The sequence below is a fragment of the Egretta garzetta genome, unplaced genomic scaffold (assembly GCF_000687185.1).
Source record: "Egretta garzetta isolate BGI_Z169 unplaced genomic scaffold, ASM68718v1 scaffold163, whole genome shotgun sequence".
NCBI classification, from domain to species: Eukaryota; Metazoa; Chordata; class Aves; order Pelecaniformes; family Ardeidae; genus Egretta; species Egretta garzetta.
Window position 1 is genome coordinate 3,630,008 of NW_009259308.1, and position 11,359 is coordinate 3,641,366.

The 11,359-nt window shown below is 43.0% G+C and overlaps 1 protein-coding gene across 1 annotated transcript in view; it reads right to left on the bottom strand.

The window, feature by feature from the left end:
* MIER1 (MIER1 transcriptional regulator) overlaps positions 1-10,442 on the bottom strand; it is a 36,011-nt gene extending 25,569 nt beyond the window's left edge. The window contains exon 1 of the mRNA XM_009636212.2: positions 10,162-10,442. The gene's annotated coding sequence lies outside the window, so the exon portion shown is untranslated. The remainder of the gene's footprint in view (positions 1-10,161) is intronic.
* Between the last annotated feature and the right edge of the window lie 917 nt (positions 10,443-11,359).

An 11,359-nucleotide genomic window follows, 5' to 3' on the forward strand; every position in this document is an offset into this window, starting at 1 on the left:
TCTTTCCCTTGCTTATAACTTTGCCAATCTTTAACCTCCTGAGATGAAATTTGCATGTCAGACATGCAAACCTCATTTGTTTTGAAAATTCAAGCAAATGTTTCAACTATTTTCAGGAACAGACCTAATGAAGTGGTTTTTTCAAAGTTAGGAAGACGTGACTCTTTACTTCAGAGAGCTGCAATACCCCTTTCCCTGCCACCTTCTGGCAACTGAAATACTGTTTGGTATCATGGGTATTGTTGTATTACATAATACACAATGCTGTCTTCATGAAAAACTGCCTCCATTTGGCCAAGAAATAATTTGGAAAAGTTCAGTTCGCACAATCATGATAGATACTTGTTTGTATGTGTGACGCTATAGCCAGATTGCACTCCTAGTAGAATTGCAAAATCTGTACACCTGGAATTGTATGCAAAATTAAAACAAGATATTATGTTAGAAACTGGTAAATTTAAAGTCAAGTAAAAACTTTTACTATTATTCCAAGATTTTCTAAAGCATTTTCCTTCTCCTTGAAGGCCAAGCAGTCACTTGCACAAGCCACTTCTACCCAAAACACCTGGCCTAGCTATGTAGTGGAGCAAAAACTAAAATTTGTACAGCCTAAAGAAAATATTGAATATATATACAGTCTTCAGGTGGAGACACTACAGACTATTTATCTCATACTTACTAACATCCAAATATGGTTTTAGTTTACATGCAGTACCACTGCTTACTTGCATGAAATAGCTTTTTAGGCAGTATTAGCTTTAAAAGGCAGCACTGCACAAAAAAAAGCCAAGAGAAATCATATCTGCACAATTAAGTAGAGTGAAACTCACATTAAGCAGGTAAGCACTAAAAACATTTTTGCAAAATGTTGCACAATGCCACAGGAAGTTTTGCTAATGACTACAGTTTAAAAAAGATTACCTTAAAAAATTCCAGTGTACAGTTTTACCAATATACACTGAGCTAAAGCTGAATATCAAAATCAGCCAGCAATGACTGATCTCTATTTGGTACGTTTTGCTTGTCTGGTAAACTTGCAAAACTCGGTAATATGTAATAGATAATACAGAATTATTAGTGCAAATAAACAGTGTCTTAGCGTATTCATTGCAGCAATCACAGGTGGGAATCAAACAAATTCAAATTGTATTTCTGGCAGACAATGCTGAGAATAAGGTAGACAATACTGCATGATCAGTGCAAGAAAAAAATAAGGGAAAGACAAGCATCACTAAGAAGTATCTTAGAAAGTTTTAAAATAAAGACTAAGCCTTCCTTAATAATGCTCTCATAACAAATATGAAAAAAATGAGCATTGCAAATGCTCATTTATAGCCACCACCGGCAGCAAGAGGGACCTTTATCACCCAAAGAGGGCATAATAAGAAACATAACTGAAGCTAAACTGCTCATATTAACTGCAACAATCTAGCAAAAGCAAACCAGCAATGGTAAGCAATTCACCAGGGCAGCACAGAGATGCTGCTGTAGGGCCTGCGGGTTGTGCAGAAGTCAAGGTGCAGCTTTCCCGTCCTCACTGTAATGAGCCTCTGCCAGGGTATGAAGTCCCTTGCAATTATGCCCAGCCTCAACCGAGACCAGGAAGCAAGCTGCAGAGACCCCATCCTCGTGCAAGGGTCCCTGGAATCCCAGGGTCCCCTTTTAACAAAAGTGCTAAGCTAGTACAGCAGTATCGTTACACTTTGCAGAAGGGCAGTATCAGTATACTCTGCATCCAAATAATGACTCATCATTACAATACGCTCTCACCAAAATCAAGTGACTTGAATACCGAGTTGCTCTGAGACAGAAAGAGGAAAGCAGAACCAGGGCTGGTAAAGATAAGAAGGGAAAAAGTATCCCCATGACTTATGATGAAAGATTATTCCAGAAATTACTCTGCCCTCACAGGAACAGAGAGCTGGACTTAATGTCCGAGAAAGCCCTGAAGATTATCTATTCTGAGGGATAAACCATGTTACTTAGTAAACAATAAATTCTGCAAATGCCATCTTAAAACTGTTCCTTCTGCCCAACCATTAAAACACGTCGTTACTAGAAGGCTTTTACACAAGCTAACACTCCTGCTGACAAAACCCCTCCCCTCTTTCCAAGATACAACCTGTACTTATGGCCAGTTTCTCTCTTACCTAGTATTAACGCTATTGTTAAGGCTAAATAACCACTCCCCACCTCCCCGGTCATTTTTTGATGTAACAGGCATTTCAAAAGGGGGCTCCCTTGGGAAACAGTTTATGCATTTATAGATCAGTAGCGCTAGTCTCTGCTCTGCAGTGGTAATCCACTGGGGAACTCTGGCTGGCCCACGCATGGGGCAGGTGGAGGCCCTCCTTGCTGATTCACCTGCTTTACCCCAGCCCAACCCGGGAAGGAAAGTTCTGGGGAAAGGCCTCAAGTCAGAAGGAAAGGAATGAAGAAAAAGGGGCGTATAAACCAGGGGTGACAGAAGTGTCAGGGAGCCATGCCTCCAAAACTGAAAAAATCAGGGTGGTCAGTGAGAAGAGGCTCATGGTTTAATACCATCAGATAGGGTAGAGGTTCTGAAAGAAAGGTAACATTCACTTTGCTGTGAATTAAGGACAGCATGAGTTCAAGAAAACAGAATCTAGCACGGTGTAAGGGCAGCAGCTTTGCCCTCATGGAGGGGAAAAAACCCACCCAACCTCAAAATCACAGCTTTACTTTCAGCCACTGCTAAGGATTTGCCAACAGCCAGAAAGACCTGTAGGAGGCCTGTTGGTCCATGAGCCTTGTGTAAAGGGGAACAACCAACCTCTACCTTGTTTCAGAAGAGCACATTTCCTATGTCGAAATCCTCAACAAGCAGAACAGGGTCCAGTCTAACCTCTGCCCTGAAGCCATGCAGCATCCTTCAGATTCATATGCGCTTTGTATGGTCTTATGCATGTGTAAACATGCATAGATTTTTATGTGTTTTATATATAAATGTTGAAGCCTGTTGTCTCAGTCCCACTTGAAGCTTCTGTCACCCTTTACAAATTTTCAGGATGGAAAAGATATAATTCCCCTGGACAGCCTCAACCTCACTCCCGGGTAGGTGATGGGGCAAACCCTGCTGGAAGCCATTTCCCAACACATTGAAGAGGACAAGGAGGCGATGGGAGCAGTCAGCATGGATTTACAAAAGGGAAATCATGCCTGAGCAGCCCGAGAGCCTCCCTCAATGAGAGGACTGGCATGGTGGATGAGGGGATGCTGCTTGTCTTCACTTCAGCAAGCCTTTCCATGCCATCTCCTGTACCACCCTCACAGACAAACTGATGAAGCACAGCCTGGACAAGCAGGGATGTGGATGGAAACCTGGCTGGACAGCCCAGCTCAAAGGGTTGTGACAAGCACAAAAGTCCAGCTTGATGTCAGTGACAGGGGAAAGAGCCAGGGATTGAGGCTGGGGTTAATACTGTCCAGCATCTTCATTAGGGACCTGGACAACAGGACAGAGCACAGCCTCAGCATATTTGCAGCCAACACAACATTGGGAGGAGTGTTGCATAGTGTCAGAGGGATCTCCAACAGGCTGCAGAAACAGGCCAGCAGAAAACTCCTGAAGTTCAACACAAAAAGGCAAAGTCCTTCACATGTGGAGGCATCGCCTCCTATTACAGGCACCAGTACAGGCTGGGTTCCAACCAGTTGGAAACTAACTTTGTAGAAAACGACCTGGAGGTCCTAGTGGACACTTGAGTTGAACACAAGCCAGCAACATGCCCTTGGGACAAAGAAGGCCAGCAGCGTCCTGTGTGGCATTAAGAGCAACAACCAGCGCTGGTGAAACCACATCTGGAATATAACATTCCTAAAACAGCTGGGGTTGCAAGGCATGCCTAGATTGTCTAAATTCAACACTGTGCTCAAAGCACGGTCACCTATAACAGGCTAATCATGATCTTATCCAGTCAGGTTTTATATAGCCCCAGGGAGGGAGGCTCCCCAACCTCCCTGGACAACCTCATCTAGTTTCTGATCACCCTTAAAATAAAAATAATAAAAAAATTTTAAAAAGTTTTTTCTCATGTTTAACTGGAATTTTCTGATTTTCAATGTGAGCCCATTGACTCTTGTCCTGTCCCCGGGCACCACTGAGAACAGTCTGGCTCCCTCATCCCTACTCCCCCATCAGACATCTATACCCAAGGATAAGACTCCCCTCAAGCCCTCTCCTCTCCAGGCTGAACAGCCCAGCTCTCCCAGCCCTTCCTCACATCTCAGGTGCTCCAGACCCTCGGGCATCTTTGCAGCCTTTGTTGGATTCACTCCAGTCTGTCCATGTCTCTCCTGTCCTGGGAAGCCCAGCCCTGGACCCAGTGCTCCAGACGGGTCTCCCCAAGGCTGGGCAGAGGGGCAGGATCACCTCCCTCAAACTGCTGGCAGTGCTCTGAACACAGCCCAGGGCACTGGGGGACTTCTTTGTCACAGGAGCACATGGCTGGCTCACAGCCAACTCATTCACCAGGATCACCAGGTCCTTATCTGCAGAGATGTACCATGCTGGGCTCTCCAATTTCAAGAGAGACATGGACAGAACAAAGCAACTCCAGCAAGGGGTCACAAAGGCAACTGAGGGACTGGATCATCTGACATAGGAGGAGAGGCTGAGAGCCTAGGCTGTTCAGGCTGGAGAAGAGACGTCTCAGGAGGATCTGATCCACGTGCATAAATATCTGATGGAAGGGCATACAGAAGACAGAGCCAGTCTCTTCTCAGTGGCACCCAGTGACAAGAGTCAATGGGCACAAACTGAAATATATTGAAACATCAGGAAAAGCCTTTTTCACTGTAAGTGACGAAACATGGGAACACGTTGCCCAGAGGTTGCAGCGTCTGCATTGGAGGTACACAAAACCAGACTGGCAACGATCCTAGGCAACCTGCTCTAGCTGATCCCGCTCTGAACAATGGGTTGGTCTTGATTTTCTCCAGAAGCCTTCCAACTTCAACAATTCTGTATCCAAATGCCCCAATAAATATGGCATTGGTGCCTACCACAATGAAGCATTTTGCTGTTGAGAGTGGACACAAAACCATAGTGGGGTATAAAAAGATCTCAGAAAAGTCAAGCACACTTTAAGAAATAACGTTTAGCTTTCAATATTCTAAAACAGTATGGAGAAGGCATGACAGCTCAAGAAAGCAAACAGTCTTCCCTACAGGCTGAAATACTGCTAAAGCAACCAACTCCTTCACAGCTTCAAAAGCACTGCTAATACTGCAATGTCTCTAGAGTTTAGAATGACCCCCATGACTTTAAAGGAATTCCAAAATACATACCCAGTGCAATCCTAGTCTATGGAAGGAAAATAAAATACAACTCCCAAACCAGAAAATCTGCAAAAATCCAATCACCTTCACAAACATTAAGTCCATTTCAGGCTACCTCACAGAATGGATACATTCCTTGAGAGGTTCTAGTTATTTCTTTGCCATAGACTTCATAGGCAGCTTTTAGGACAACAGTCTCTATTCCTTTCTTCTAAGCTTTGCCTACCATACCTACCTAGTCTGTCCTAGTTTGTGGATTATCATCTCTGCATTTCATATGTTTCTAGTCTAAGTGATGCACTGCCAATCATTTTCTGCCTTCTATTTCTAGCTAGATGCAGTGTCACATTACAACTCATCTATATTAATGGCCAGCTGCTGCCAAAAGTAGTAGCCTGACCTCTTCCCACCACCCCATGTGCTTCTGCTACTCATGCCAGGTCCAGCCATCAGAAAAGCTGCAGCATGTGCTGGTTCAGCAAACTAATCACAAAGAAAACTAACACTAGTTTTCCACCCTATCAGTGACCCAAAGTACTTCACCTTGGGCCTTTGCAATTGCCAGACACGTTGCAAACAATCTAGAGCATGAGCCTGAAGCCAGACACATGGAGAAGGGTGTGTGGCAGGAGATCAGGAGTAACCCTTTCAGTGACAATCTGTTAGCATTACACATAAGGTGAAAGAGTATCCTATGATTAAAAAGTTGTTTCAAGGCAATTACTGCAATTCTCAATTATTCAGTCCTATTTCCTTGCCTTCAAGTGATCATGACTCTGGCCAGGGTAGAACAGATGGCTTTGAGGACATTTGCTTATGAAAATTTCCTGGCAGTAGTTAGAGATCGTATGGCTACGCTGGTATCATCAGATCTTAAGTCCTAAGCTATGGTATGTCAATTTAACAGCAATTCTTGTGAAAAGTATATCCCTGTTCTTCAGTGGATTTAATTTTCTGCTGCAGCAATTCAGAGAAGTAAAAAGCACTTTTTTGCCTGAAGGGCACTCATGGGAACAAAGAGCTGCTACCTGCAAGAAGATAACGGTATCCAAGGCCCAGTAGAGAAAAAAATATGGGATAGAATCATAGAATCATTAAGGTTGGAAAATACCTCCAAAATCATCAAGTTCAACCATCAACCCAACACCACCATGCCTATTAAACCATGTCCCAAAGTGCCATGTCTACAGGTGGGTTTTTTTTAACACCTCTGGGGATGACAACTCCACCACCTCTCTGGTGGAGAATTTGTTCACAATTCCAATGTTTGACCACTCTTTCAGTAAAGAAATTTTTCCTAACACCCAATCTAAACCTCCCCTGGTGCAACTTGAGGCCATTTCCTTTTGTCCCGTTACTTGGAAGAAGAGACCAACATCACCCTTGCTACAACCTCCTTTCAGGTAGTTGTAGAAAGCGATGAGGTCTTCCCTCAGCATCCTTTTGTCCAGGCTAAACAATCCCAGTTCCCTCAGCTGCTCCTCACACCACTTGTGCTCCAGACCTTTCACCAGCTTTGTTGCCCTTCAATACTTACAACATACAGTTGACACACTCAAATTGTTCTATGCATAACACCACCAGAAAAGACAACAGCTAACATTTGTTGTGGACTCAAAAGAATGAAAAATCATTCATGAGCTCCTAACTCATGGACAGCTAGGAAAAACTCCAGTGAGCAAGGGCATCCTGATGTATAGAAACACCACTGAGCACATTTGCTAATGCTCCAGACGAGCAACTTGAAGGAAATACTAGTTCTGAGATACAAAGAATATGAATGGTAAAGAGAAAAAGCAAAAGAAAGCAAAAAACATCAGGCTTGGGAGGCACTAAAAGAATCTGTCACTGTTTTTATTCCATCTGTATTTTTAGGAGTCTCAGGAAAGACATGCAGAGTAGGTGTTTTCAGAAGGTTAGTGACACTTGCAGCAACAACCGAGCCAAAAGATCGTATCAAATACATTCTCCAGTGTATGGATATGGGAATAAATGGAACTGAGGTTGGCCAGTCTCTTTCAGACACCTTTAGAGTGTCAAGTGATGAACATAGCAGACACACATCAGACAGAAACATACCTAGGTCTACAGCATTACTCTGACAACAACAACTCACTGGACTTTGGGATGTTTGTATTACTGTGATTTGTGATGGAAGTTAAATGGTAAAAGTAAAACTGAATTGGCATCATGACAGGTTTATTTAACTCAGACAGCTTTCTGGAGACATCAGGTTTGCACAGCTTGTTTTTGAACCCACTACTTCAGAAGCAGAGGTATGCTTCCAGGCAATGCCCATTTCTGCAGGCTGGCAGGAGATTTTTCTTGTCTTATTCCAATGCTTCATAGCTGCTTGGACTGGAATGGGATACTCCAGAATGTGAAAGCTGTGCAAATAACACAGTTTTCTCTCTTTACACTTCTACAGCCTGCAAAGAAACACGTAAACAGAACTGACAGGGCACTATACAGTTTCACTTCTACCTAGAAAACTACTGCTGTAATTGCTAACATCTTTCTTGCTGTTTAATATCATTGATTAATAATGAAACATCTTAAAATTAGCAGTATCTGCAGTCTCTACAAGACAACGACGAATATACAACCTGTTCAAATTTACTCAGTTATCTTTAATAGCTCTTTAAGTGTTACATAAATCAGTTAAAAACTAAAATTTAATTTTGTCTATATTGATAGCAATAAGCCTGACAAATTCATCAAGTAGATGCTCAGGTCTTTTGAGCTCTGCTACAGGAAAATACCAAAGTTAACTTCTGGGTTGCAGTGCCTTGCTTTAGCAACATTTGGGACACAGAAAACATGGTAACTGCTAAACAAACCTTAAAATGCAGCAGTGTTACCTATTTTATAACAACACAAAGAATGAAGCATGAGCACCGGGTAGACAATACACGTAATTACCTCACAAGTGATGTCGAAGCCCCACATACATGTATACTAAAGCTACATTTCACTAAGCAGACTAATTAAAAGTAAATTACCAATATGCAAGGTGCAATATGTAATCTGTTCAGAACGTAACTCACATCTATTCCCAAAATGCAGATATACAGTTACATGAATAATATTCCAAGACTGCATGAAAACTGAAGTTTTGAATAGACAAGATTTAGAAACGAACTTTGTACATCCTGAAGTTCAAATTATTTCAGAACAGGAGCTAAAAAATTTTGTAAGACTCATGCCTGAACTGTTGAAGCCTTAAGAACTGACTGTGGCAGACATTTCATAAACTCTCCAGCAAGCTAAGCTAAGTGATGGCCTGGAGAAAACAACTAGTTAAAAAGGCAAAGAACATCCTTCACTCAAGAGGGCAAGTGTCCCTTTTCACAAAAAGGTATTTCAGTGGAAGGCTTACAGTTCCAGCCTGTCCCTCTCTCCCTGTGTTGTATATCAAAATAACATAAGCATCAGAGAATGGTTTGCCTCATTTTTACCTTGAGAAGAGCAACATATTGAAGCAAGAAGGAAAAAAAAAAAATACTGCTGCCCCTCATTTAACGGTTTTACATGTTAACACTTCTACAGCCAAATCTGCAGTGACATCCAAGCCCTTCTGTCCATGAAATGGAAGCTTTTATATACATGGATAGATATATCTATATATTTAATTTGGTTGCTAAATGAGAAAATTCTTGTATTTCTAGAACACAAAGATCAAGTGCAATGTCTCAACTCACAGATCTCAAACGTGTACATCTAAGTCTTGAAACTACCACCTTAGCAAAGGTCCCCCGACTTGACCATTTTCTTCCTAGACTTGATTCCACTTAAGAGTTTATAAAGTCAACTTTTTCCCCCATGAGGGCAGGCAAGCATTAGAACAAGTCGACCAGTCTCCTTCCTTGGATGTTTTGAAGACCAGACAGGAGACAGCCCTGAGCAAGCTGGTCAGACCTCAGAGCAGACCCTGCTGCGAGCAGAAGGTTGGACCAGAGACCTCCTGAAGTCCCTTCCACCCCAAATTACCTCTTAATCCTGAGTTTTGAGATTTTGCAGGTAGCCCTGAAAAACTTACTTGCTCACTTCCCTCTCCCCGCCTGCTTCTTCTGAGAAAAATATCGGGCAAGGTTTGGTTCTAGTTATTACTACGTAATTTAAAAAAAAAACAAAACAAACCCAAACAAAAAAACCTAAAAAAATTCAGCCTCATTTTTTCCATCGGGCAAGGTTTGGTTCTAGTTATTACTATGTAATTTAAAAAAAAAAAAAACCTAAAAAAATTCAGCCTCATTTTTTCTGGAAAAACTGCCTGATCAGAGTGCCTAACCAGCAAGAATCACAGGTTGGGATTTAATGCAGCTGACTCAGTCCTGTCTCAATCTACCTAAATCTCTACACCAGAAAAAGACTGGAAAGGGGAAGCAGATGATACACAGTATTTCACAGGGGATATTGCTAACGTGGATGTTTCAGACATTTGGTTTGCAACACGGCTCCCTAAATCTGCAGTGGCACACCTGAAGGGAAGCAAACCGAAACCTTTCTAAGTAGCCTTGTTAAGTCAGTTTTGCCAGTGAAAAATGTATCACTGTATGACCCGGGGACATCTTCAATATTGTAAATACTAGTGAGGATCCTTAAATAGAAAGGTGTTTCAACTGCATCTCTAACAGAAGTAGCAGCTGCTACCTTAGAAAAAAAAAAAAAAAAAGGCAGCAATTGAGGGGAACAGAGAAAGCTGAAGAGAAGGCTGAAGGATGTCAGGTGATGACTCTCCCTGGGGTGATTTAACTTTCTCCAGCCTGCTATCTGCTCCACACTTCTGTCAGAGGTTATCATCCCATAGCAGGAGCAACAAAGCGAAGGCACACCCAAAGCGAATCTGTACAAACTTACAGGCTTCCGAAGAGTGAGGCTGTCATGCTTTCCTTTCTGCCACACTTGCTGTAGGAGTAGCCTCCAGCAAGAGGAAATCGCACTTTGAAAGTCCAGGGGGACAACACAGCAGGACAGAGACACAACAATGACATTAAGACTGTCAGGGCAGTTTCTGATCACCCTGTAGATCTCTGAACTAGAGGGACTAACTACCTTGCCAGTCTGAACGCTCACACCCAGGGTGAGCGCAAACCTCTGCAAGAAGTACTGAAGAGCAGATGTAGCTACGTTTTTCAGGGCTCCAAGTCAAAAGAAGAGATAGCACACGTTAGGGTGGTTAAAAGCAGCTTCTGCCCAACGGCTCGTGACCATGCTGCTGCTGAATCATCTGCTGAACTCACACACTAACTTAACACATTTACAATAAAGTGGAACTGATTCTCATTCTCCTTTGAGCAGAGTAGATGTCTGGAACCAGGAACGACGATCTGTATCCCAGGGCAGTCATCCCTGCTCAAGAACCGACGTACCTAAAGGACCAAGTCATCACAGAAACTATATGAGCACTGATGCTATAAGGCTAACTGAGGAAGACTGCTAGATGGAGGAATCATAGAATGTTTTGGGTTGGAAGGGACCCCTAGAGGTCATCTAGTCCAACTCCCCTGCAGTAGCAGGGACACTGCTAACTAGATCAGGTTTCTCAGAGCCCTGTCCAACTTGGCCTTGAATGCTTCCAGGGATGGGGCCTCCACTACCTCTCTGGGCAACCTGTTCCAGTGTTTCACCACCCTCATTGTAAAGAATTTCTTCCTTATATCTAGTCTAAACCTACCCTGGTTTAGTTTAAAACCATTACCCCTTGTCCTGTCACAGCTGGCCCTACTAAAAAGATTGTCCCTGTCTTTCCTATAGGCCCCCTTTAGGTACTGAAAGGCTGTAATCGGGTCTCCCCGCAGCCTTCTCTTCTCCAGGCTGAACAAGCCCAACTCCCTCAGCCTGTCCTCATAGGAGAGGTGCTCCAGCCCTTGGATCATTTTTGTGGCCCTCCTCTGGACCTGTTCCAACAGTTCCATGTCCTTCTTGTGCTGAGGGCTCCAAGGAAGCTGCAGCCAAAGGAGAATGCATTAATTGACAGGACATTATGTTCACTAGAACTTCACCAAGAGAACCTCCATTTTCAAGAAGAATTACGAAGCACAATCACAACAGTTAA